The following is a 25,932-nucleotide window of genomic DNA, read 5'->3' as shown; positions in this document are numbered from 1 at the left end:
CTGCTGCCTGCCTGCAGGGGGTGCTGGTACTCAGGAACTCCTGAGGCCCCGAGCTGGACCTCTAGGGAATTTTTTGTGCTCCATGGAGGAATCTGAGGATCATAGAAGGCTCCCATTTCCACTGCTTTCACCCCATCTTTATGACTTCCTCACGCAACTCAATGTCAGGTGTCTTGTACGAACCTGCCTGTTTGACCTTGAATCAACCCACATGTGTTTTTCCTGATGGACTGTGTGTGAGAGCATTGCTTCAATGGTTGACTAACCAGTACAGGATCAGGGTTTTTGTCCTTACCCCCAGCGCCCCACTGGGTGACCCACCACTCCAGCAGCTGCCTCTCCACTACTATATCCAGTCCATCCCCCTTGCAGCACGGATTCACCTGGTGGGCACAGAGGGTCTCTGCATCTGGACCATGGCCCTTTAAGGCTGCTGGCGGAAGCAGAAATGATGTCATAGATGGGCCCTTCAGAAATTCTACTCTAGTGGTGGTTGCCTGGCTCTGGCTGCCATTGGTCTCGTGGGTAGAGGAGGAACTTGCGCCCGGCTTGACAGGGCAACTGCGAAGCTCATTTTGTGGCAGAACGCAAGTGGCCTCAGGTGAGCGCCCCACATCTTGGCACTGTGAGTGGTGGGGCTGCGCCAGCTTGGGGGGCACTTTCGCGCTTGTTTTCCACTGTTCAGGATTTCCAGGCTGTTCCTGAGGTGAGGTAACGTGAAAGCTTTCTGGGGACCCAGAGGCTTTGGATGATGGTTGCTATGTCAGGCGCAGGGGTCGCAGGTGTGAACAAGTGATCCTGGTGGGTCCCCTTGGCCAGGATCTCCTCCAGCTCCTGAAAGGTTCAGAGTTCGGTGGGCCTGGGGCTGCAGGACCTACAGAGGGCGGGACTTGGCCCTCCCGAACCTGCCAGCACCAGGCTGCACTTGACCCTGTCTGGAGCCTTTGGCCCTGGCATCATTAGTGTGGCACCTTCTGATTCACTTAGAAGGGCAGCGCCCCAGCCGCACTGCAGCAGGAGACCCAGATGTCCTCTGTCTTTTGATTGACTACCCTGATGGGGCGGTGCCACCTGGTGATAGAGAGGGGCCACCCAGTGTCTCTGTCCTTGCAGGTGGGTGGGGTTTGCAAATGGAACTTTTTCATAAATATCATTTTGGTTTGGCTCTTGTACCACATGTGGAGGTTGTCAGGGTTTACTTTCGGCTATGCAGTCGGGAATCCCTGCTTGTGGTACTCAGGGAACATAAGGGATGCTGGGAATTGATCTTGGTTGGCTGCATGCAAGGCAAGTTCCCTACCCACTTTACTGTCTCTAGTCCCAGCTTTTGTATATTTTTCCCTAGGTCCAGAATTGCTCCATCCTAAGGTCCAGTTGCAAAGCACCCCACACATGTGATCTCTCCCTGAACAGATGACCCCCAGCTGTTGTGAGTACTGGGGGTAAAGTTTTGTTTTTCTTTTTTAAGAGAAATAGTTGATTTCCAGGGAGTGTGGTGGTGTTGGGGAAGCTTTTCTCAGGGTCACTCCTGATGTGGTGGAAATAATTCATTTAGAAAGGGCCAGAGCAATAGTACAGCAAGTAGGGTACTTTCCTCGCAAGCAGTCAACCCAGGTCTTTCTATGTCTAGTAATCCATATACTTCCTGAGCCCCATAGGACTGAACCCTGATCCCAGAGCTGCAATAATCCCTGAGCACTGCCAGTTGTGGTCCAAAAGTGAAATGTATGTGCATGCACACACACACATATGCACACAGAGGATGTGAGAGCAATGAGAGAGAAGAGTAGTATTCACAAAAAAACATGAATTTCTGCAGTATATAAAAATACAGAAAAAGGGGACGGGGATGCACAGCTAGCTTGATCCCCTAGAACAACTGGTTGTTCCCCTGCATCTGCGCAGGGCGGGGAACTGAGGCACATCTCGCGGAAACAAAGCCGAACGACTCCGGGAACTCTCTCCTCATTTGAACAGGTTCTGCCCAGTGCCCAGCGCCTGGGACCCGTTCTGGAGCCGTGGCCGCTAATGTGGCCGCGATTTATTCTCCCACTACATATCCCATAGGAACCATAAGTTACCCTCTTGGAAGAAATCTTCTCTAGGTTAACTCAACCACTAGAAACACATTAGCCAATAACTTGTTAAGCCTATCTCAACTCACTCTGCACATCAAGCAGAATAGTAACAGTGAATGAGAAGGACTAAACCACACTTGTCACAATGGTAAAGCAACGCAAAATCCTGCCAAACTTTCTTATTGAAGAGGCTAGCCCAGAAGACAACAACAGTACTGTAGTGTTAGACAACCTCTCTGACAAGGAATTCAGAAGGGAGCTACTTAGGATGCTTAGGGAACTACAAGAAACAATGGAAAGCAATGCCAATAAAAAACAAGAGGATTTGAAGGCAGAAATGAGGAAAATGCAAACGGAAATGTCAGACCTGAAAAACCTGGTAGGCGAATTGAAAAACTCAGTGGAAGGCCTCAGCAACAGAGTAACAGCTGCTGAGAACAGAATCAGTGACCCTGAAGATGAAGTTCAGAGACTCTCCAGAAAAGAGCAGAAAATGGAAAAGATACTCACAATTCGGGAACAGATGGCAAGAGAAGATCGTGATGAAGCCAAGAGGCGTAACATAACTCCACATATTAGAGTTCCAGAGGGACAGGAAGAAAACCTTGATGAAGAAGAAACTGTCAAAGACATCATTGCTACAACGTTTCCACAGCTGAAGAAAACTTGTGACCACATTCAGGATGCTCGAAGGGTACCAGCTAGAACAAATCCGAATAACAATACCCCAAGATACATCCTGATCAAAATGACCAAAACCTTAGATAGAGACAAAATTCTGAAAGCAGCAAGATCAAAGAAAGAAATCTCCTACAAAGGAGCATCCTTAAAATTCACAGCTCATTTTTCTGATGAAACCCTCATGGCCTGAAAACAGTGGTGGGATATAGTGGAAAAACTCAATGAAATAAATGCCTCTACAAAAATACTTTACCCAGCGAGACTCTCATTCATAACAGAAGGAACAACACACAGTTTCACAGACAAACAACAGCTCAGGAACTTCATAGACTCAAAACCATGATTACAAGAACAACTAAATTGGCTACTTTAAGGCAAGACAGGCCCCTCAAATACACCAAATTTCAAAAGAACAATGGGACAAAACCCCATAACAATAATCTCTCTCAATGTCAGTAGGCTAAACGCACCAATTAAAAGACACAGAGTGGCAGGATGGATTAGAAAATTGAACCCAACATTCTGCTGCCTGCAAGAAACACATCTCAATAGTCAAAGCAAACACAGACTGAGAGTCAAAGGCTGGAAAACAATCCTACAGGCAAACAGCTCCCATAAAAAAAGTTGGGGTAGCCATTCTAATGTCAGACGACATTGATTTCAGAGTGAAGAAGTTCACAAAAGAGAGTGAAGGCCATTTCTTACTAATTAAAGGTTCTGTACAACAGGAAGAACTTACAATACTAAATGTATATGCACATAATGAGGGACCAGCAAAGTACTTAAAACAACTACTCATAGATTTGGAGAAAAACATCAATATAAACACAATAATATTGGGACATTTCAACACCGCTTTATCACCTCTTGATACATCAACCAGACTCAAGCTTAATAAGGACATACTTCATCTGAGGAAAACAATGGAAGAAAGGGACTTACTAGATATATACAGGACACTTCATCCTCAAAAAGCTGAATACACATTCTTCTCAAGCGTACATGGAACATTTTCGAAGATAGACCACATGCTGAGCCACAAAACATACCTCCATAAAAATAAGAAGATAGAGATTTTATCAACAATCTTCTCAGACCATAATGCGCTGAAATTAGAAGTAAATCACACACACAAACAGAAAACTAAATCAAACACCTGGAAATTAAACAGTGCACTATTGAACAACGAGTGGCTTAGAAAGATAATCAAAGAGGAAATCAAAAGATTCCTAAAAACGAATGAAAATGAGGACACAAGTTACCAAAACTTATGGGACACAGCAAAAGTTGTCTTAAGAGGAAAGTTTATAGCCCTACAAGCATTCCTCAGAAAGGAGGAGTGAGCCCACATAAATAACCTAACATCACAGCTTAAGAGGTTGGAGAAGGACCAACAAAAGGAGCACAACCCGAACAGGAAGAAGGAAATAATAAAAATCAGAGCAGAGATTAACGAGATGGAAACACAAAAAACAATTTGAAAGATCAATGAAACCAAGAGATGGTTCTTCAAGAAAATTAACAAGATTGATAAGCCTCTAGCAAAACTCAAAAAGAAAGGGATAGAGAAAACCTTTTTAATAAACAAAATCAGAAATGAAAAGGGTGTCATTACAACAGAAACTACAGAAATTCAAAGGATCCTCAGGGAGTACTTTGAGAAGCTTTATGCCACGAAACATCAAAACCTCGAGGGATTGGATAAATTTCTAGACTCCTACAGACTCCCAAGGCTGAACCAAGAAGACCTGGAGTACCTGAACAGACCTACCCCATCAAGGAAATTGAGATGGTAATAAAAAGTCTCCCCAAGCACAAAAGTCCTGGCCCGAATGGATTCACTAGAGAATTCTTTCAAATACTTAAAGAGGAGTTACTCCCAATCCTGTTTAAGCTTTTCCACGAAACTGAAATATCAAAAACACTTCCGAAGAGTTTCTACGAAGCAAATATTACCCTGATACCAAAAGCAGACAGCGATTCTACAAAGAAAGAGAATTATAGGCCACTATCCCTGATGAAAACAGATGCAAAGATCCTCAACAAACTACTAGCAAATAGAATCCAACTACTCTTCAAAGAGAACATCCACCATGACCAAGTAGGATTCATCCCAGGGATGCAAGTATGGTTTAACGTTCAGAAATCAACCAACATAATCCACCTTATCAACAAAAGAAGAGAAAAATCATATGATCATATCAATAGATGCAGAGAAAGCATTTTACAAGATCCAGAACCCGTTTATGATGAAAACCCTAGCCAAAATGCATATAGAGGGGAATTTCCTCAACATAGTTAAAGCCATCTACCACAAGCCTACAGCAAGCATCATCCTCAATGGGGAAAAACTGAGAGCCTTCCCTCTAAGATCAGGGATGAGACAAGGATGTCCACTCTCTTCACTGTTGTTCAATATAGTACTGGAAGTACTTGCAATAGCAATTAGGCAAGAAAAAGATATTAAAGGCATTCAGGTAGGAAAGGAAGAAATCAAGCTCTCACTATTCGCAGATGCCATGATACTATACTTAGAGAACCCTATAACCTCCACCAAGAAACTCCTAGAAACAATAGACTTGTATAGTAAAGTTGCTGGCTATAAAATCAATACCCAAAAGTCCATGACTTTCATACGCAAACAGTGAGAGAGAAGAAAAAGACATGAAAAAAACAATCCCAATCATAATTGTTCCCCAGAAAATCAAGTACCTAGAAATCAGCTTAACTAAGGAAGTGAAGGACCTGTACAAAGAAAACTACAAAACGCTACTTCAGGAAATAAAAGAGGACACAAGGAAATGGAAAGATATCCCCTGCTCATGGGTCAAGAGAGTTAACATTGTCAAAATGGCAATACTTCCCAAAGCATTGTACGAATTCAATGCAATCCCTATAAGGATACCCATGCCATTCTTCAAAGAAATAGAGCAAACACTCCTGAAATTCATATGGAACAATAAGCCCCCACGAATAGCTAAAGTAATTCTTGGGAAGAAAGACAATGGGAGGAATCAACCTCCCTAACTTCAAACTCTACTACAAAGCAGAAATAATTAAAACAGCATGGTACTGGAACAAAGGCAGAGTTGCAGACCAATGGAACAGGGCTGAATACACTTACATCTCCCCTCAATCACATGATCATCTAATCTTTATTAAAGGTGCAAGAAATGTGAAGTGGAGTAAGGAAAGCCTCTTTAACAAATGGTGTTGGCAAAACTGGATGGCTACATGCAAAAAATGGGCTCAGAACTCTGCCTAACACCATGTACAAAAGTAAGATCAAAATGGATTAAAGACCTCAACATCAGACCGGAAACCATAAGGTACATTGAAGACAAAGCTGGCAAAACCCTCCATGATGTTGAAGCTAATGGTATCTTCAAAGATGTCACACCACTAGCCAAGCAAGTGAAAACAGAGATAGATAAATAGGACTATCTTAAACTAAGAAGCTTCTGCACCTCCAAAGAAACAGTGACCAAAATACAAAGACAGTCTACAGAATGGGAAAGGATATTCGCTGAATACACATCTGAGATGGGGTTGATATCAAGGATATATAAAGTTCTGGTCGAACTCCACAAGAAAAAAATATCTAACCCCATAAAAAATGGGGCAATGAAATGAACAGAAACTATCTCAAAGAAGAAATCCGAATGGCAAAAAATCACATGAGAAAATGCTCTACATCATTAATCATCAGGGAAATGCAGATCAAAACCACAATGAGATACCATCTCACACCTCAGAGACTGTCCCACATCCAAAAGATCCACACCGGTGCTGGCGCCGATGTGGCGAGAAAGGGACACTCCTTCACTGTTGGTGGGAATGCCAACTGATTCAGCCCTTTTGGAAAACAGTATGGACCATTCTCAAGAAATTAGAAATTGAGCTCCCATTTGACCCAGCAATACGACTCCTGGGAATATATCCCAGAGAGGCAAAAATGTATGGTCGAAGTGACATCTGCATTTGTTTGTTCATTGCAGCTCTCTTTACAATAGCTAGAATCTGGAAAAAACCCGAGTGCCCAAGAACAGATGACTGTTTAAAGAAGCTTTGGGACATCTACACAATGGAGTACTATGTAGCTGTTAGAAAAGATGAAGTCATGAATTTTACATACAAGTGGTACCATGTGGAAAGTATCATGCTAAGCAAAATGAGTCAGAAAGAGAGGGATAGACATAAAAAGACTGCATTCATCTGGGGAACATAAAGTAACAAAATAGGAGATTAATACCCAAGAATAGCCAAGATCAGTACCAGGAGGATTACTCCATGTCTTAGAGGCCAGCCGGGCACTCTAGGAAAAAGGGCAGCTCAGATAGAAAAGGGAGCACCAAATAAAGGGTGTTTGGAGGATCCTCCCAGGAGGGGAGATACACGTTGAAAGTAGACTATGGACTGAACATGATTGACACTCAATGTCTCTTTTGCAGACCACAACACCCAAAAGGAGAGAGAGAACAAAAGGGAGTGCCCTGCCACAGAGGCAGGGTGGGATGTGGGGAATGGGGGGTGAGAGGGATACTGGGATTTCTCGGGGTGGAGAATGGGCACTGGTGGTGGGATGGGTACTCGATCATTGTATAACTGAAACCCAAGCACAACAACTTGTAAGTCTACAACTGTACCTCATGGTGTTTCACTAATAAAACAAAGACAAAAAATTGATGAGAAAACAAACTTGCAATAACAGTAGATAAAGGTAAAGGTAAAGGCCCTCCCGTTGATCATCGATTTGATCGAGCGGCCCCAGTAACGTCTCCATTGGAGACTTTGTTGTTACTGTGTCTGGCATATCGAATACTCTCAGTAGCTTGCCGGGCTCTCCGAGAGGGGCGGAGGAATCGAACTCGGGTCGGCCATGTTGGCCGCGTGCAAGGAGAACGCCCTACCCACTGTGCTATCGCTCCAGCCCAACAATAGATATAGAAAATAAATTTATGTGAACATTATTATATTTGATTGCAGCATTTTTAAGACTCTAAGAATCTTTGAAGCTTTTTGTTGCTTCAAGAGGTGTTTACGTATTTTTAATTTTTATTTAGTCAAGTTCTTCTTAACTTTCATCACCAAAACCCATTATTTACAAGTTAACATTCATGTGAGTCCAAATGTGACACTGCTAAAGCTGGAGCTCAGGTGATAATCAGCAAGTACCTTTACTTATAGTAATGAAATCACCGGAAGCTTGTCACACGCTACCTGGATTACTTCCCTCTTGGCTGCACTCCTGCAGCCCCCTAACACTCCCAGTCCAAACAAAACTTATCTTCCCTAGGGGCATTCTTCTGAATGTGGGGATAGTTATTAGGGATTGACTCATCCAGTGTGCATTTTATGATGTCTAAAAGGCTTGAGAGGTTTGCAAAGGCCTTCCCACATTAACGAACTTAAGATTTCTCTCCAGTATATGTTTTCATATGGGTTGAGTGAAGATCTTGCGTTTTTCTTAGATATTTAAGACTTCTCTCCACTATGACTTTTAAAATGCATAGTAAGGCTACAGTGTAGAGTGAAGACCTTCCCACATGTCATTTATATGGTTTCTTTCCAATGTGATTTTTCTTCTGTGCTTAGTAAAACAAGAAGTTTGAGTGAAAGCCTTCTCACGGTCCTTCTATATAGAGAGAGAGTCTGTCTCCAAGATCAATTTTCCTATGATTCTATGGCTTGAGAGGTTAATGTAGGCCTTTCTGCATTGCTGATACATGTAAGTATTCTTTCCATTATGAATATTAATGGGCTGGAGCGATAGCACAGTGGTAGGGCGTTTGCCTTGCATGCAGCCAACATGGCCGACCCAAGTTCGATTCCTCCGCCCCTCTCGGAGAGCCCAGCAAGCTGCCGAGAGTATCTCGCCCACACGGCAGAGCCTGGCAAGCCACCCGTGATGTATTCGATATGCCAAACACAGTAACAACAAAATCTCCAATGGAGACGTTACTGGGCCCGCTCGAGCAAATTGATGAACAACGGGAGGGCCTTTACTTTACTTTACTTTATGGATATTAATGTGTGTAATGAGGAGGAGTAAATGAATGCATTCCCACAGTCCTTACATATATAAGTGATGCCCCGAATTCATCTCAAAGATGGTAAAAGTGATTCGATCCTAAGGTTCTCTGCTCCAAATCCCTGGGACAGGCACATGCCCAGAACTGCAAACAGAGCATTGTTGGAACATGATTCTGTGTGAATGAGCAGGCAAGGCTCTAAGAGCAGGAAGGACAAAATAGGAAAAAACACATGTCCTGGGGCCTGAGACATTTGTAGCCATCAGTGTACATACATAAGTAGCACATCCGGGTTCCCCTGATGCCTGTCAGGGGTGAATTCGGAGCACAGAGCCAAGAGGAATCCCTGAGTACCTCCATTGTAGCACGAAAATAAACATGAAAGAAAACAAAGCAGCAGGATGGAGTAACAGGACTCTGGGTCTGTGGACAGCGGTTAGGGCTGGCAATACCGCCATCCCTTATAGTTCCTCAAGAACTGGCAGATGGAAATCCTTTGTATAGATTCAGAAATAACCTGAGAATAACTGGGTTTGACCCCTCCCCTTCAACATCTTTCAAAAAAAACCCAAACAAACAAATAAGTCTAATCAGCATTGGACCCCTGGCACCCTATATGGCCGGTTCCCCAGTCCTGAGAGGAATGATCCTTGAGCACCACTAATATGGCCCATTCAAATCAACAAAAAAATAAAACAGTGACCTCAAACAGAGAGCTGATCAATCAGGCTAGGAACCGGATCCCCCGTCTCCTTCCTGAAACAATCAGAGACTATCGGCCTTGGAAGCCTGTGCTACATGTCACTGCACTGTGTCATCTTCTCACTCTCCTGCCTGAAGATGACGTGGCAGAGGCCATCTCACCATCTCCTTCCTGTTTTTCCTGTGGACCAACAGGAGGCTCCGTGCAAGGACCTGAGCTGTGGGCACCAGAGGAGCACAACCAGCCCTGTCCCCCACCTGACCAGAAGTCCCTGCATTGGAGTCAGAAAGGTAGTGACCAGCCGGATGTTTGGACACTGGCTCACAGAACCATCCACGGGGAGACACTGCCAGATGTTCCTGTCTCTCAGGGGACAGAGAAGTGAGTTGTGACCCAGTTTCTGTCAGGACAGGAGCGGTTGAGGCCTACAGTGGAGGAAAATGCTGCGCTGCCCAAGCCCGCGATTCTACCCTGGGAACCACACAGTAAGGTCCCTAAGACTAGAGACTAACTCTGAGGCCAGGAGCTCCCACGCAGCTGCAACCCCTGCAGGTCCCAGTGATCACAGCACCATTTTTCGTTCTGCCGTGGGGCCAGCAACAGGGACAAAACTTCAGCTGCCCTCTTGCAAAAGGGAAGGGACACAGGTCTGGGCACTCTCTTCCAGGGACCAAGGTCACTTCTGTGCTCGGGTAGGCCCCAGGTAATCCCAGCTCTGACCCTCTGGACCAGGACCCATCCTGGTCGTGATTTACTGAAATCCCCCTATCAGCACAGGAGCCTCATCCAGCTTCAACATGGGAGACTGCCGGGAGGGTCGGGACAGCCAAGCCCCCCGCCCTGTGCAGGTCCCGCACCCCCATGCTCGGCCCCAAGCTCAGCCCCTCTCCCCCGCCCACCCACCGCTGCCCCATCACGGAGCTAGAGGCCATCGTGGCTTCAGCGGCGCCCCCCCCCCGGACCACGCACTCGCACCCGCAACATTGCACCCCAGTACAGCCCCCACCGTGCCCCCAAAAGCTCCGCGTCCCCCTAAAGACTCCACCACGCTAGCACATCGTTCACAGTGCAGAGACGGAGAGTCGCCCTGTCCTGCCCCAAAATTGGCCTTCAAGAACCGCTTCCAGCCAGTCCCAGGCTGTCCTTCACCCACGTAACAATAGAAGGACTGACTGAACCATCTGTCAGCAAGAATACAGGTACCAGGAAGGTCCTGTCTGTGACATCACTTCCGTTCCCACCCGCAGCCTTAAAGGGCCAGGCTACTGGTGCAGAGAGATCCTTTTGGGACACCCAGGGGATGCTGTGCTGCAAGGGGCAGGGCTCACAAAAAGGATGGGGAGGCAACTCCTCCATTGGGAGGCTTCAGAAACACACATTTTCAAACAGAAAGTATGGATCAGGTGGGAACAGTATATTGCACTGGACTAGGTCAACTTGATCTCCATAGCTGGCATCCCAAATGTTGTCTAAGAGTAACCACTAATGAGTGCCAGGTGTGGCCCCCAAATAAAAAATATTACCTAAAAAAATAAAACCTAGCATAAGAACCAATTCCAGAATGGAGGTATACAGAGTTCAGAGTTAGCAAATCTTACTGATCATTTTATAGCCTTGCTATCTAAGTGGCTTTTAGCATTCGAGTGGCCACTAAATTGTTGGGATTTTAGTGCTTCCAAAAGTAAATGTTTCTAGGGCTGGAGTGATAGCACAGCAGGTAGTGCATTTGTCTTGCACGCGGCCAACCCGGGTTCGATTCCCAGCATCCCATATGGTCGCCTGAGTACTGCCAGTGGTAATTCCTGAGTGCAGAGCCAGGAGTAACCCCTATGCGAAGCCAGGTGTGACCCTCCCCCCCCAAAAAAAAAGGAAAGTAAATGTTTCTGGTTTCCTTATCTCTAATAGTACTAAAATGAGAAAGGAGTGTGATCCAGGACTGTGACTACCCAGTACTGTCAGTAAGCACAGCTGAATGGAACTGCCTGCTGAGATGGGGGAAAGCTTGAGTTTCCTCCCATGACCCCACCATTTGTAAAATATTTCACTCCAGGGACCCCTTTTACCCTTTAAAAAAACTGACACAAGTTCTTCTATGCACAATAAAATGTATTTAAACTGTCTCCCATCCACCCTAATAAAGAAGATTTCCAGGAACATTTTCTTAAGATGATAGTTTTTGGAAATACACATCCTCAATACTGAGTTGAGTCTACAAAAATAAAAATCCCAGAATACGAGATTTGCAAAGATGCAACACTGGAAAAGGTGCTTATCAGATACGCTGACCTGTATTCCAACCTCAGTGCTCCACAACATATGAGAATTCCCCCAGGTATGTAGCTCTGAGCTTAATGCCAGGTGCAGGGCCTGAGCACAGCGCCCTACAATAAAACACCGAAAGGCCTGAAGAATGACGGTTTGGCTGATTATTTGATTGAAGACGATTCCGTGCAGCACTGTGGTTGGTCTCTGCAAAACCCCCCAGAAAACAGGGTTTTTGGTCCATGCCAGGATCAGAGCAAAGAATGGTCCAGCGGTGAACCTTGATGGTCCAGAGTGAGGGGTGGTTATTTATTTAACTTACTAAAGAAAAATAAAATACCAATTGTTGATACAATTGTATATTAAAATCGATGAGACAGGGCTGGAACGATAGTTCAGTGGGTAGGGTAATTGATTTTCATGCGACCTATGAAGGTTCGAATCCCAGCATCCCATATGCTCCCCCAAGCACCTCTAGGAATAATTCTTCAGTGCATATCCAGAAGTACCTTCTGTGCATCGCCGGATGTCACCCAAAAGGCCAAAAAAATGAATAAAATAAAATTTGAGATAACAAGTTTGCAATAATAATATCAATAGGTGGAGAAAACAAATTCATGTGAACATTGTTATATATGGTTGTAGGGTTGATAAGATTGTCTCATTAATTTTTAAAAGCTTTTGTTGTTCAAGAGCAAAGGCATTTTTAACATGTATGGAGTTTCTCTCTGGTATGAAACTTTCTGTTTAGTAAGACATCAATTTTGAATGAAAGCCTTCCCACAGTACTTCCATATGTAAGCTGTCTTCCATATGAATTTTTCTGTGATCACTAAGGCTTGAGGACATAATGTAGGCCTTCCTGCTTGCCTTACATACATAAGGTTTCTTTCCAGTATGAATGTTCTTATTCGTAATAAGGAGTGAGAGGTAAGTGAATGCCTTCCAACAGTCTATATATATATATATATATATATATATATATATATATAAGAATTATCTTCAGTGTGCGTTTTCCTGTGCTTAGTAAGTTCTGAGTACAAAGTAAAGGTCTTCCCACAGTCCTTACATGAGTAAGGTTTCTCTACTGCATGAATTTTCTATGCACAGAAACCCCTGAGAAGGAAATAAAGGTCTTCGAACATTCCTTATCCTTACATGAATAAGTTTTCTCAAAATGAATTTTCCTATGCATACCAAGTCTTGAGGTCTTCCCATATTCCTTGGATGAATAGCGTTTTTCTCCTGTATGTATTCTCCTATGTATAATCATGTATGAGGATCGATCTAAGTCTTCCCACATTCTTTACATGTCTACAGTTTCTCTCCTGTGTGGATATTCAGATGATCAGACTTGTGTGGCGGCTGACTCAAATTGTGTACGTGCTGCTAACAGCCCTGGGACTTTTCCCATCTGAAGACTTCCTGCCTGTTTCAGAATCCCCACAGTGATGCAGGCACCACTGCTCACTCGAGACTGTCACAGTGCACAGGATCAAAGACATTCCAATGAGGCTGGTTGCTTCCCTGGAGAACAGCAGAGGGACTTTACAATTATTTCTTGATTTCTTGAGGCTCTCCATGTAAAAAAAAAGTCGAACCCTGCAGATTTGATGTCTAACATTTCCACCATGGAAATACAATTATTGTCACATATGTGACTTTTCCTGGAATGACCAAATAGTTTTGCAAGAAGTTCATGAAAAATTGACAGAAGTGTTGTTATTAACATGTGTCCATTTTTTTCTCAACTCAACGAAGAACACATTAAGTGCAAAGTATTTCTATACAGAAAAAGGAAGCACCACTTTCAAGAAAAGAAAAATACACCCGAGTCTGGGTTTGGTTGTAGCTCAGTATGGAGCTCAGGACGCATGTACGAAGGCAAGGCTAAGTCCTCACAAAGCTGAGAATGCAGGGGCCATTGAAATCATCTAACCTAATTGAATCAATGTCAGGATCAATGAGGATTTTGTTTTTTTGTTTATGTTTATATGTTGGGACAGTGTCACACGAAACAGTGCTCATAGTTCTTTGCAACTGGCACTTAGAAAGCAGAAATTCTTGATCTAGAAAATAAGACATAAAAGTTGGGACGAGAGACAGTAAAGCGGGTAAGGGAATTTGCCTTGCATGTTGCCAACCCAAATCAATCCTTGGCATCCCATATGATCCCCAAGTACCATCAACAGGAATTCCCAATTGCAGAGCCAAAAGTAAACCCTGAGCATCTCCAGATATGGTACACAAGCCAAACCAAAAAAATAATGAAGGGGCTGGAGGAAAAGTAGTGGCGGCACAGCATTTCCTTGCATGTGGCCGACCCAGATTTAATTCCCAGCATCCCATCTGCTCTCCTGAGCATCACCAGGAGTAATTCCTGAGTGCAGAGGCAGGAGTAACCCCTGTACATCACTGAGTGTGACCCAAAACGAAAAAAATAAATAAATAAATTGGGCTGGAGCTATAGCACAGCGGTCGGTCGATATGCCAGGTTTCAGAGGGATAAGCCCTACCCTGTGCAGGTCCCTCAGCCCAGCACCCACCCACCTCGGAGCCTTTCCCTAGCGGGAGGCGATCCTGGCTAAGGGGACCCTCCCACGATCAATTGCTCACATGTGCGAACCCTGCACTCCAGCACAGCCACCCTCCACTGCTCAAAGCCTCTGGGTCCCCCTAAAGCCTTTGCCATACCTCAGGAACCGCCTGGATATCGGGAACGAGTGAAAGAAAAGAAAAAGTGGGAAGGCTTTCATTCAAAATTGATGTCTTACTAAACAGAAAGTTTCATACCAGAGAGAAACTCCATACATGTTAAAAAGGCCTTTGCTCTTGAAGCAACAAAAGCTTTTAAAAATTAATGAGACAATTGTCGGCTGTTAGCAGCACAGACACAAAAGTATGCATTTGCCTTGCATGCAGCCAACAAGGCCAACCCGAGTTCGATTCCTCTGCCCCTCTCGGAGAGGCTGGCAAGCTACCGAGAGTATCTCGCCCACACGGCAGAGCCTGGCAAGCTACCTGTGATGTATTCGATATGCCAAACACAATAACAACAAAGTCTACAATGGAGACGTTACTGGGCCCGCTCGAGCAAATCGATGAACAACAGGGGGGACAGCAAAGAAAGAAAGAAAGAAAGAAAGAAAGAAAGAAAGAAAGAAAGAAAGAAAGAAAGAAAGAGAGAGAGAGAGAGAGAGAAAGAAAGAAAGAAAGAAAGAAAGGAAGAAAGAAAGAAAGAAATGAAAAGAAAAGAAAAAGTTTCAACTTGCAAACCTCTCCCATTCAGAGGGAATGAGCCACTGGGTGGTCTTTTCCTACCACAACAGCCAATCAAAGCACAGAGGAGAACTGGGTTTCCTGCTGCAAGGGGGGTCTGGGGGCCTGCCCTTTGAAGTGAATCTGAAGGTTCTACACTAGTGAAGCCAGGGCCAAAGGCTCTGGAAAGAGGCAAGCTCAGCCCAGTGCTGGCAGGTTTGAGAGGGATAAGCCCTGCCCTGTGCAGGTCCCTCAGCCCAGTACCCTCGGAGCATTTCCCTAGCGGGAGGCGATCCTGGCTAAGGGGACCCTCCCACGATCAATTGCTCACACGTGCGAACCCTGCACTCCAGCACAGCCCCCCTCCACTGCCCAAAGCCTCTGGGTCCCCCTAAAGCCTTTGCCATACCTCAGGAACTGCCTGGATATCAGGAACGAGTGAAAAACACGGGAGAAAGCGCCCCAAAGCTGGCCCAGCTCTGCCACTCACAGTGCAGGCGACTGGGAGGCCACTAGTATCCTTCCACAAAATGGCTTCCACAGTCCCCGTTAAAGGAGCCGCCAATTCCTCCTCTACCCACGAGACCAATGGCAGCCTGAGCCAGGCAACCACAACTAGAATAGAAAGGATGCTGAAAGTACCAGTTCTGTGACATCACTTCCGCACGCGCCAGGATACTTAAAGGGCCATGGTCTAGATGCAGAGACCCTCTGTCCCCATCTAGGTGAATCGGTGCTTTAAGGGGGCTGGACTGGATAAAGTAGTGGAGAGGCAGCTGCTGGAGTGGTGGTTCACACAGTGGGGCGCTGGGGTAAGGACAAGAGCCCTGATCCTGTACCAGTTAGTCAAACATTGAAACAATGCTCTCACAAACAGTCCATCAGGGGAAAAATAAACATGTGGGTTGATTCAAGATCAAACAGGCAGGTTGGTACAAGGCACCTGACACTGAGTTTCGTGAGAAAGTAATCAAGATGGGGTGAAAGCAGTGAACCTGAAGCCAACCCTGGAGATGCAGAGAAGAACTGGCCTAGCACCAGTCCAAACAACTGGACAGACACTGGAAAGGGGAAAAGCCTGTTAAGACCATAAGAGAGCACTGTCCAGCCAACATGCTACCTCTTGAAAACGACTGACCAGTAGAATCTTGCCTACAAGAAAAAACACAGGAGGCAGTTTCAGAAACACACTTTCAAATCCAGAGTATGGACAAGAGAGGTAGTACAGTGGGATGGGTGCTTGCCTTGTATGTGGTCAGTCTGGGTTCAATCATCATAATTCCAAATGGTCCCCTGAGTACCGTCAAAGTGAAAATCAACGACACAGCTCTGCGCACTGCCAGGTATGTACCAACAACAAACATAGCGATAGCACAGTGGGCAGAGCGTTTCCCTTGCAAGCGGCCAACATAGCGTACCTGAGTTCGATTCCTCCACCCCTCTCGGAGAGGTAGGCAAGCTACCGAGAGTATCTCGCCTGCACAGCAAAGCCTAGCAAGCTACCTTTGGCGTATTCGATATGCAAAACACAGTAACAAGAAGTCTCAAAATGTGATGTTACTGGGCCTGCTAGAGCAAAATACATGAACAACGGGAGGACAGTTTTTTTTGACATATATAATATATGGAGTATTTGTATAATACATAATGTATATCATAGAAATTAAATATATATCAAATTTATATCTATGTACATGTATATACACAGAAAAACCTAGAGAATATTCCAACCATAAGAATGGAGGATAATAGGCAGCAAACCATTCCGGTCACTTTGAAGTCTTTTATGGCCTTTAAACAGAACTGAATCCTTTTCATCATTGGGGTGACTACGAGATTGATAGAACTTTCCTAATTCCAAATAAAATGCTTCTTTCATTTCTCTGATATTATTGAACTTATGATTATTATGATAGCACAGCGGTAGGTCGTTTGCCTTGCACACAGCCAACATGGCCGACCCGAGTTCAATTCCTCCGCCCCTCTCGGAGAGCCCGGCAAGCTACCGAGAGTATCTCACCCGCACGGCAGAGTTTGCAGGCAGAGCCTGGCAAGCTCCCCGTGCTGTATTCGATATGCCAAACACAGTAACAACAAAGTCTCCAATGGACACGTTACTGGGCCCGCTCGAGCAAATCGATGAACAACGGGAGGGCCTTTACCTTTACCTTTTTATTATTGAACTGACGAGTGGGATCCAGGAACCGATCAACCTTGTGAGTAATCACAGGAAAATGGAAGGGCCTGCTGGGATGTGGGGAGCCTGGGGAGTGTTGGGATGTGCTGAACTGACCCATATTCCCAACATTTGTCAGACATTTGAATCAAGGAGGCCCTTCCATCCTTTCAAACATCTTTCTACGCACAGTAAAGTTCATTTAAACTGTTTCGAGTAGGGGCCAAAGAGACAGGACAGCAGGGCGGACATTTCTCTTGCATTACCTTTAACAGGGTCCCAGAGCAACACCAGGAGTAATCCATGAGTATTTCTAGGTGTGACTCAAAAAGATGGCGCATGCTCAGAACTGCAAACAGATAAGCGAGTGAATACGGGACTGTGTGACCGAGCAGGCAAGGCTCTCCAGAGCAGAAAGGACAAAATAGGGGAAACACATGTCCTGGGATCTGAGCCACCATAGTTGCTAGGGTGAAAACAGGGCCAGCACACCCTAGGGGACCCATGAGTGCATCAGGTGGGAATCCAGAGCACAGAGCCAAGAAGGCTTGGGCACCTCCACTGTGGCACAAAAATAAACAGGAAAGAAAATATAGCTGCGGTATGGAGTAATAGAACAGAAGGTCGGGCTGTGAACCCAATCTTCCCATATGGTCCCCCAAGCACTGCCAGGTGTAACGCCAGAGTGCAGGGCCAAGAATAATCCCCAGAATAACTGGGTGTAGCCCTCCAAATAAAACAAAATACCCAGACGAAAGCGTTTGACCCCCAGCACCCCATATGGCTCCTGAGACATTTCAGGAGTCATCCTTAAGCACTAAGGTATGAGTACTCTTTAATCCGGGTGTGGTTCAAAAGCCAAAAACAACAAAACTGAAACAAACATGGCCTCGTACAGAAAGAGTCGGGCCCTCCGACAAGGAGGCACAATGCAGGATCCTTCCTGAAACAACTCAGAGACGTTTGGCCCAAGAAGACTGAGCGCTCCTGTCACTGCATCACCTTCTCTTGTCACTCTCCTCCCACCTAGGGATGGGGTATCCGATGGCATGTCACCATCTTCTCCTGCCTCTGATTTTCCCAAGGATCAGAGACCTGAAGGAGGAGTCAGAGCAGTGAGCACTGGAGAGGAGCACAACCCCCAACCCTCACCAGCAACACCCTCGGGCACTGGCTCACAGACCCGCCTGGAGGATACTGCCTAATGCTTCTATCTCCCCATGAGAATCAAAATGGGTTGGCATCTGTGTTGCCTTTCACGACACAAGCTCTGGGCTTGGTTACAAAGGAGAAAACTCAGCCCTGTCTTGGCCTGAGGACTCCTCCCTGGGTCCCACAGAAGGCTTTCACATGCACAGCCAGAGGCTGACCCAGAGGCCAGATCACATGACTCAGCGCACCCTGCAGGCTGGCAGCAGGGCTGCCCCCCACAACCATAGCCCAGAATGTGGCTCTATCATGGGGACAGCCCTCTTCCTCTTAAAATAACCCAATTTCTACACACATACATACACAGTCACACACACCCTTTACCCCCAGTACTCACCTCGATAAACAGGAGTCCAGACAAGGCTTTGCAACTTGATGTGAAGAAGGAGAAATTCCTGTTCTGGCAGACAGTAAAACTAGCAAGATACTTTCCTTCTTGACACCACTCAATCCTCTGCGTCCCTATGCATCCCTATGGCCTCTAGAGCACTCCAGGAAGAATTATGAGCCAGGAGCCAGAGTAAGCCCCCAGAGTATTTTCGGACATGCAGAGCCCTCCATTCCCCACACCAAAAATAGCCACAAAAGGAAACTAAAACCCCTGTCACCTGCGGATCCACTACTCCGGATGGCCCCATTATACCAAGGAAGCCATTGAAAAAGCCGGGCAGTAACAGGGTCTCTTGGCATTGCGGGAGCTGCGACTCTGCCCAAAGTAAATCTGGAGAATTTACAGCAGCGAGTCTGGGGCCAAGGTCCCAACGTAGGTCAGCTGGAGGTCAGAATGGCCAAGCCCCTGCCCTCGGCAGGTCCCTAACCACCAAAGCCCATAGCCCCCTTGCTCAGCCCCGTACCCACCCACCGGTGCTCCATCACAGAGCTGGAGGCGATTGTGGCCGCAGGAGAACCTCAGGATCACTCACATCCTGCTCCCTTGACCCCGTCAAAGATCCACCGCACCTCAGGAACCACCTGGTATCAGGGAACAAGTGAAAAACAAGTGCAAAAGTGCCCCCAAGCTGGCGAGAACCCGCAGCTCAGTTTGGACACGGGGAACTGCCAGGCGCTCACAGGAAATTGTCCCCATTCTGCCAAAAAGTTGGCCTTCAGAGTCCTACTTTCTCCCAGGGGCCCTACTCTGTCCTTTACCCATGTGAATAATGACACTGACCCAGTTTCCAGAAATAGAAGCACCAGGAAGGGCCCCCTGTGATGTCACTTCTGCTTCCACAAGCAGCCTTAAAGAGCCAGACTCCAGATGTGGAGAGAACCTTTATGCACATCCAGGTGGATCTGTGGCACAAGGGGGATGGGCTCACATAAAGCGATGGGGGCAGCGGCTGTACTGGGCGGTCACACAGTGCAGGGCTAGTGACAGGTAATAAGCCCTACTGGGCAAATATGAGCCAATGCTCTCACACTCAGTCCATCAGGAAAAAAGCAGAGGGGGTTTATTCAAAACAAAAGAGGCAGATAGGGAGCAGGTGGGGCATGGGACAATGAGCTTCTCCAGGAAATCATCCATCAAGGTAGGGTGAAAGCAGTGACTCGAAGCCAGCACAAGAGCAGAGAGAAACTGGCCTAGGAACAGCCCAGAGAGCTGGAGAGACGCTGGATCAGGATCAAAGGCTCGTAAGAACATCAGAGAACACTGTCCAGTCAAAGGTCTATGATTGACAACACGTGAGCAGTGGACACTCATCTACAAGGAAAACCCAGGAGGCAGTTCCAGAACCCTGAGTGGGGCTGGAGAGATAACACAGCAGGTAGGATGTTTGCCTTGCATGCGGCCTGCCTAGGTTTGATTCCCAGCAACCCATAGGGTCCCATGAGCACTTCCCAGAGGAACTCCTGACTGCAGAGACAGAAGTAATCCCTTTTCATTGCCAGGTGTGACCCAAAAAGCAAAAAAAAATAGTAGACCCTAAGCAACTCTGGATGTGGTAGACAAGTCAAATCAAAACAATGATACTGAAAAAGTGTCATTTGCAAAACCCAGCCTCCAGCAGGGATCAAGCCATCATGTTGTCCTGCCATTTCACGACAGTCAAAGGACACACAACAACAGGGGGGCTGGGGCCCCGCCGTTTGAAGTGAATCTGAAGGTTCTACACGAGTGAGTGATGCCAGGGCCAAGTGCTCTGAAACAGGGCAGAGCAAAGTCCCATGCTGGGAGGGTCGAAATAGCCAAGCCCTGCCCTCTGCAGGTCCCGCAGGCCCCAAGCTCAGCCCCTGCGCTCAGCCCTACGCCCACCTGCTGCTGACCATTCATGGAGCTGGAGGTGATGCTGGCCAAAGGGGACCACCATGATCACCCACACACACCACTACCCCTGCCCCCCCTAAAGCCTCTGGTTTCCCCTAAAACATCACTCATGCCTCAGGAAATGGCTGATATCAGATATAAGAGAAACACAAGCACAAAAGGGCCCCCCACGCTGGAGTGGCCCTGGCACTCACAGTGCGAAGAACAGGAGGCACTGGGCGCTCACGGACCCCCACTCACGTCCTGATAAAAAATAGGTCTTCACAGTCCCCCTTCCACAAAGTGCCACCATTTCCTCTTCTACCACCAGACCAATGGCGGCCTGATCAGGCAACCACAATGGGGAGAGAAAAATATCTGAAGGTCCCTGGCCTGGGACGCCACTTCCACTGCTGCCAGAACCTGAGCCTTAAAGGGCCCTGTTCCAGATGCACAGACCCTTTTTGCCCACCCAGTTGAATCTGTGATCAAGGGGGATGGACTGAATAAAGGTGTGCAGAGGTGGCTGTGGAGAGTGGTGGGTCACACAGTGGGAGGGTGGGGATAAGAAGACCCCTGATTCTGTACTGCTCAGTCAAACAATGACCCAATGCTTTCACACACAGTCCATCAGGAAAAATGCAGCTGGGATGATCCAAGGTAAAACAGGAATGTTGGTACAATTCACCAGATGCTGAGTTTCTTGGGGGAGTAATTAAGATGGGGTGAAAGCAGTGACTGCAAAGCCAGCCCTGGAGATGCAGAGAGGAACTAGCCTAGAAACATCCCAGAGAGCTGGAGAGACACTGGAAAAGGAGGAGAGGGTGGTAAGAACATCAGAGAGCTCTGTGTGGTCAACACACTACCCCTTGAAAACACCAAACCAGTGGACTCTTGCCTAAGAGAAAAACCGTTTCAGAAGCACAGTTTTAAATCTAGGCTGTGGGGCAAAGTTTAGTACAGTGGCTTGGGCGCTTGCCTTGCATGTGGTCAATTTGGGTTCTACCCTCATAATTCCAAATGGTCCCCTGAGCATCATTGAATTGCAAAGCCAGGAGTAGGCCCTGAGCACTGCCAGGCTGCACCAACAACATCATATATTCCGACCCTAAAAATGGAGGCTAATGGGCAGCAAGCCATTTTGGGCACCTTGGAGCCTTTTTTGTCCTTTAAGCAGATCTGAATCCATTTTATCATTCTGGTGTCTACTACACTGAGGGTACTTCGCTAACTCTAAATACAACACTTAATTTTTTCTGTAATATTATTAAACTTGATGGGGGGGATCCAGGAATGTGACCAACCTTGTGAGTAATCATAGATAAATGGTACGGCCTGCTGGGATGTGGGGAGCTGACACATATTCCCGGCATTTGTCAGACATTTGATGCGAGGGGCCTCTTTCATCCTTTCATATGTCTTTCTAAAATCAGTATTCTCTGAGTATTTCAAGATATGACCCAAAAAGACGGGAAAAAAAGTTCAAAATTTAAAAACAAACTGTTTTCACGGCACTTCATTAAAGAACCTTGCCAGGACCATTTAACTAAGATAACACTTTCTGAAACATTTATCGTTTATACTTACACAATGCTAAGTATTGTGTTTTGCCTAACCGATGTTGCTGTTGTTCCAAAATTCCAAACGGGATCAGACCACCGTCTTCTTCGTGCAAAATTCTACCTCACAGAACGAGGAGAAAAGAATGCAAGGTTTAAGAAGAGGACTCCCAGAACGACCACCAACTGGGAGCTCTTTGGCTCTGTTGCGGCAACATGGGAAGATGCCGTCATTGACAACATTGATGAGGAATACGATCGAATGATTCAGCACCTCCATGATTGTGCGAGGAATGCCAAGAGAGAGATAACCACAAAAAAAACCACCTTTCTTCGAACATTCTTGAACTTATTCGCCAATGTGGCTTGGCACATGCCTCAGGAAACCACAAACGAACGTCCGAACTGGCAAAACAGTGCAGAGAAGCCATCAAGGATGACCTGAAAAACAGGAGAGCAGCAGTACTGGTAGATGCGGCAGAAGCTGGGAAAAGCATTCGTAATGCCCGCCTGTCCTTCACCAACTACAAAACCAAGATGACTGCCCTCCGACATCATGATGGATCTATCACATCTTCCAGAAGGGCAATGGAGAAGATTATTCATGACTTCTACTCAGATCTCTTTAATAGCCACGTCCACTTGCCCACATACCACATACCACATGATGGATATGTCGTTCCCAATGTTCTCCCTTCCGAAATCCAACATGCCATCTTGTTGGTAAAGAAACAAAGAGCACCTGGCCCAGACAAGATCAGACCTGAACACCTGAAGAACTTACCATCAGTACTCATCAATACATTGGCTCGGCTCTTCACACGCTACCTGTCTGAATGCAAGTGCCACCCTCAAGAACATCATGCGACGACTGGAATGGGAAAGCATGGGAGTGAAGATAGATGGTCGGCAACTACACCACCTCCACTTTGCTGATGACATCATTCTAATAACACCAAACATCAGTCAAGTGGCACAAATGCTGAACGACTTTGACCGTGAATGTGGAAAGGTCGGACTACAGCTGAATCTTACGAAGACAATGTTTATGAGAAACAGCTTGTTCCTGATGCTCAATTCACTCTCAACGGAACCACCATCTCCGAATGCAACAGTTATATATACCTAGGTCGAGAAATCAACATGATGAATGACCTGGCACCTGAGTTGCGCAGGAGGAAGAGAGCGGCTTGGAATGCCTTCAAGAACGTTGAAGAAATAACTAAAAGGACAAAGAACCTCCAGCTACGAGCACATCTCTTTAATTCCACTGTTCTTCCTGCATTAACATATGCCTCAGAGACCTAGACCCTATGAAAACAGGATGAGAACGCTATTTGGGTCTCTCAAAGAGGAATCGAAAGAGCTATGCTTGGAATATCACGATTCACTCAAATGAGAGATAGTATCCGGAGTTCTGATCTTCGTCAACGCTCAAGAATCAGGGACGCTGTCTCATTTACCAAGACATCAAAAATCAGATGGGCTGGACACGTAATGAGGTTTATAGACAACCGCTGGACTACAGCCATTACTGATTGGATTCCACGGGACATCAAAAGATCACGTGGACGCCCAACTACAAGATGGTCAGACTTCTTCGTCAAGACCCTGAATGATCGGTTTGAGGCTCTGCATGTTCCTACAACGAACAGATACCATTGGGCTATGCTAGCACACAACTGGGATGAATGGAGACGTTACTGGCACCCGCTCGAGTAAATCGATGAATAACGGGGATTAAGTGATTAAGTGAAGTGATTAAGACTTACACAATGCTAGCCAGTATCTGAACACATTGGAGGCAGTGATGGCATGGGGGAAGGAATTTGAACACAGCCCACCTGATTTCCAACCACAGTGCCCCATAATGATCCTGAGTCCCCCAGGTAGGGATGACTGATCTGAGAGCGAGAAGTAGGACTCAGCTGGGTGTGGCTCCAAAGAACCTGAATCAGGAGGCCCTGAAGAACGAAGATATGTCTGTTTCTCTGCTATAATCCCCCAAATCAAGGGTCAAGTCACGGGTCTGGAGCGATAGTCCAGGGGGAGGGCTTTTTCCTTGCATGGGGCCAGCTCAGTTTCAATCCCTGCCATCCCACATGGTACCAAGAAACCACCAGGAGTAATTACTGATTGTATAGGCAGGAGTAACCCCTGAGCATCGCTGGGTGTGAACCACAAAGCAAAAAGAGAGTCAAGCCAGAGTCACTATAAAGAATGAGACAGTGGTGAGGCTTGACAGCCCTGAGCACAGGGGATTTTTTGCCTTTTAATTCACTTTCCTCCTGGCTTTCACCAGAAAATCCACAAAGTACATGTTAACATACACATCAAGTTTAAATGCCGGAACCTTTGCATAGACTTTCCCTTATAAACTGACATCCCAAAATGTTTGTTAAACACTAAAGGATTATTTCTATCCTAGCTGCACTTTTGTAGCACAGCATCCCACGGTACAAAGAAAACAGACTTTATCAAAGGGGGTCTGTTTTGACATTAAAAATTGTTATTAGGGCATTGACTTACGTCATATGAATTTTCTGATGTTTCCTAAGACCAGAAATAAACAGAAAGGCCTTCCCACATTCTTGACATATATTAGATTTCACACCAGTGTGAACTGCCCTATGTACATTTAGGCCGGAGGCCTTATGGAAGGCCTTCCCACATTCCTTACAAACAAAAGGTTTCTCTCCAGTGTGAATTCTCACATGACCAGTAAGGGTTGAGGAAGAAACAAAGGCCTTCCCACACTCCGTACAAACATAAGGTCTCTCTCCAGTGTGCTTTTTCATATGCCGAGTAAGACTTGAGGATTCAACAAAGGCCTTCCCACATACCTTGCATCCATAAGCCTTCTCTCCAGTGTGAATTCTCATATGATGAGTAAGGCTTGTGGGATAAAGAAAGGCCTTCCCACATTCCTTACAAACATAAGGTCTCTCTCCAGTGTGAATTATCATATGTCGGGTAAGTCTTGAGGATAGAACAAAGGCCTTCCCACACACCTTACAAACATAATGTCTCTCTCCGGTGTGACTTCTCATATGCCTATTAAGGCTTGTGGATGCAACAAAGGCCTTTCCACATACCTTACAGTCTTAAGGCTTCTCTCCAGTGTGTTTTCTCATATGACAAGTAAGTTGTGAGGGATAACAAAAGGCTTTCCCACATACCTTATATCCATAAGGCTTCTTTCCTTTGTGAATTTTTATATGACGACTAAGGTTTGAGGAATAAATAAAGGCCTTCCCGCATTCCTTACATCCATAGGGCTTCTCTCCATTGTGAATTCTCATATGCCGAGTAAGGACTGAGGAATAACTAAAGGCCTTCCCCCATTCCTTACATATATAAGGCCTCTCTTCAGTATGAGTTTTCATAAGCCCAGTAAGGGTTGAGGATCGAGTGAAGGCCTTTGCACGTGCCTTATATTTAGGAGGTTTCTCTCCAGTATGAATTTTCCTGTGTCTAGAAAAGTGTGAAGAGTAAGCAAAGACCTTCCCACATTGCTCACACAAATATGCATTCTCTCCAGTATATATTCTACAATGTTTTAAGAGGTCTGAAGGTCTACTGGAGGCCTTTGCCCAGTCCTTACATGTATGTGGTTTCCCTCCTGTGTGGATGTTCATGTCATTACAAAGAGGTGACGCTGGATTCAAACCATGCCCTTGCTGCCGACATTCCTGGGGATTCTCTCCACTTTGGGTTTCAAAGGGAACA

At 46.0% G+C, this 25,932-nt stretch overlaps 1 pseudogene; it reads right to left on the bottom strand.

The window, feature by feature from the left end:
• The window catches only part of LOC130022197 (zinc finger protein 93-like), a 97,188-nt pseudogene extending 71,623 nt beyond the window's left edge, over positions 1-25,565 (bottom strand).
• Positions 25,566-25,932: the final 367 nt, after the last annotated feature.

This window comes from Sorex fumeus, unplaced genomic scaffold (assembly GCF_029834395.1).
Source record: "Sorex fumeus unplaced genomic scaffold, SorFum_2.1 ptg000019l, whole genome shotgun sequence".
Taxonomy (NCBI): domain Eukaryota; kingdom Metazoa; phylum Chordata; class Mammalia; order Eulipotyphla; family Soricidae; genus Sorex; species Sorex fumeus.
Note: the sequence above shows the minus strand (reverse complement) of the source record. Positions and strands in the feature narration are given on the sequence as shown.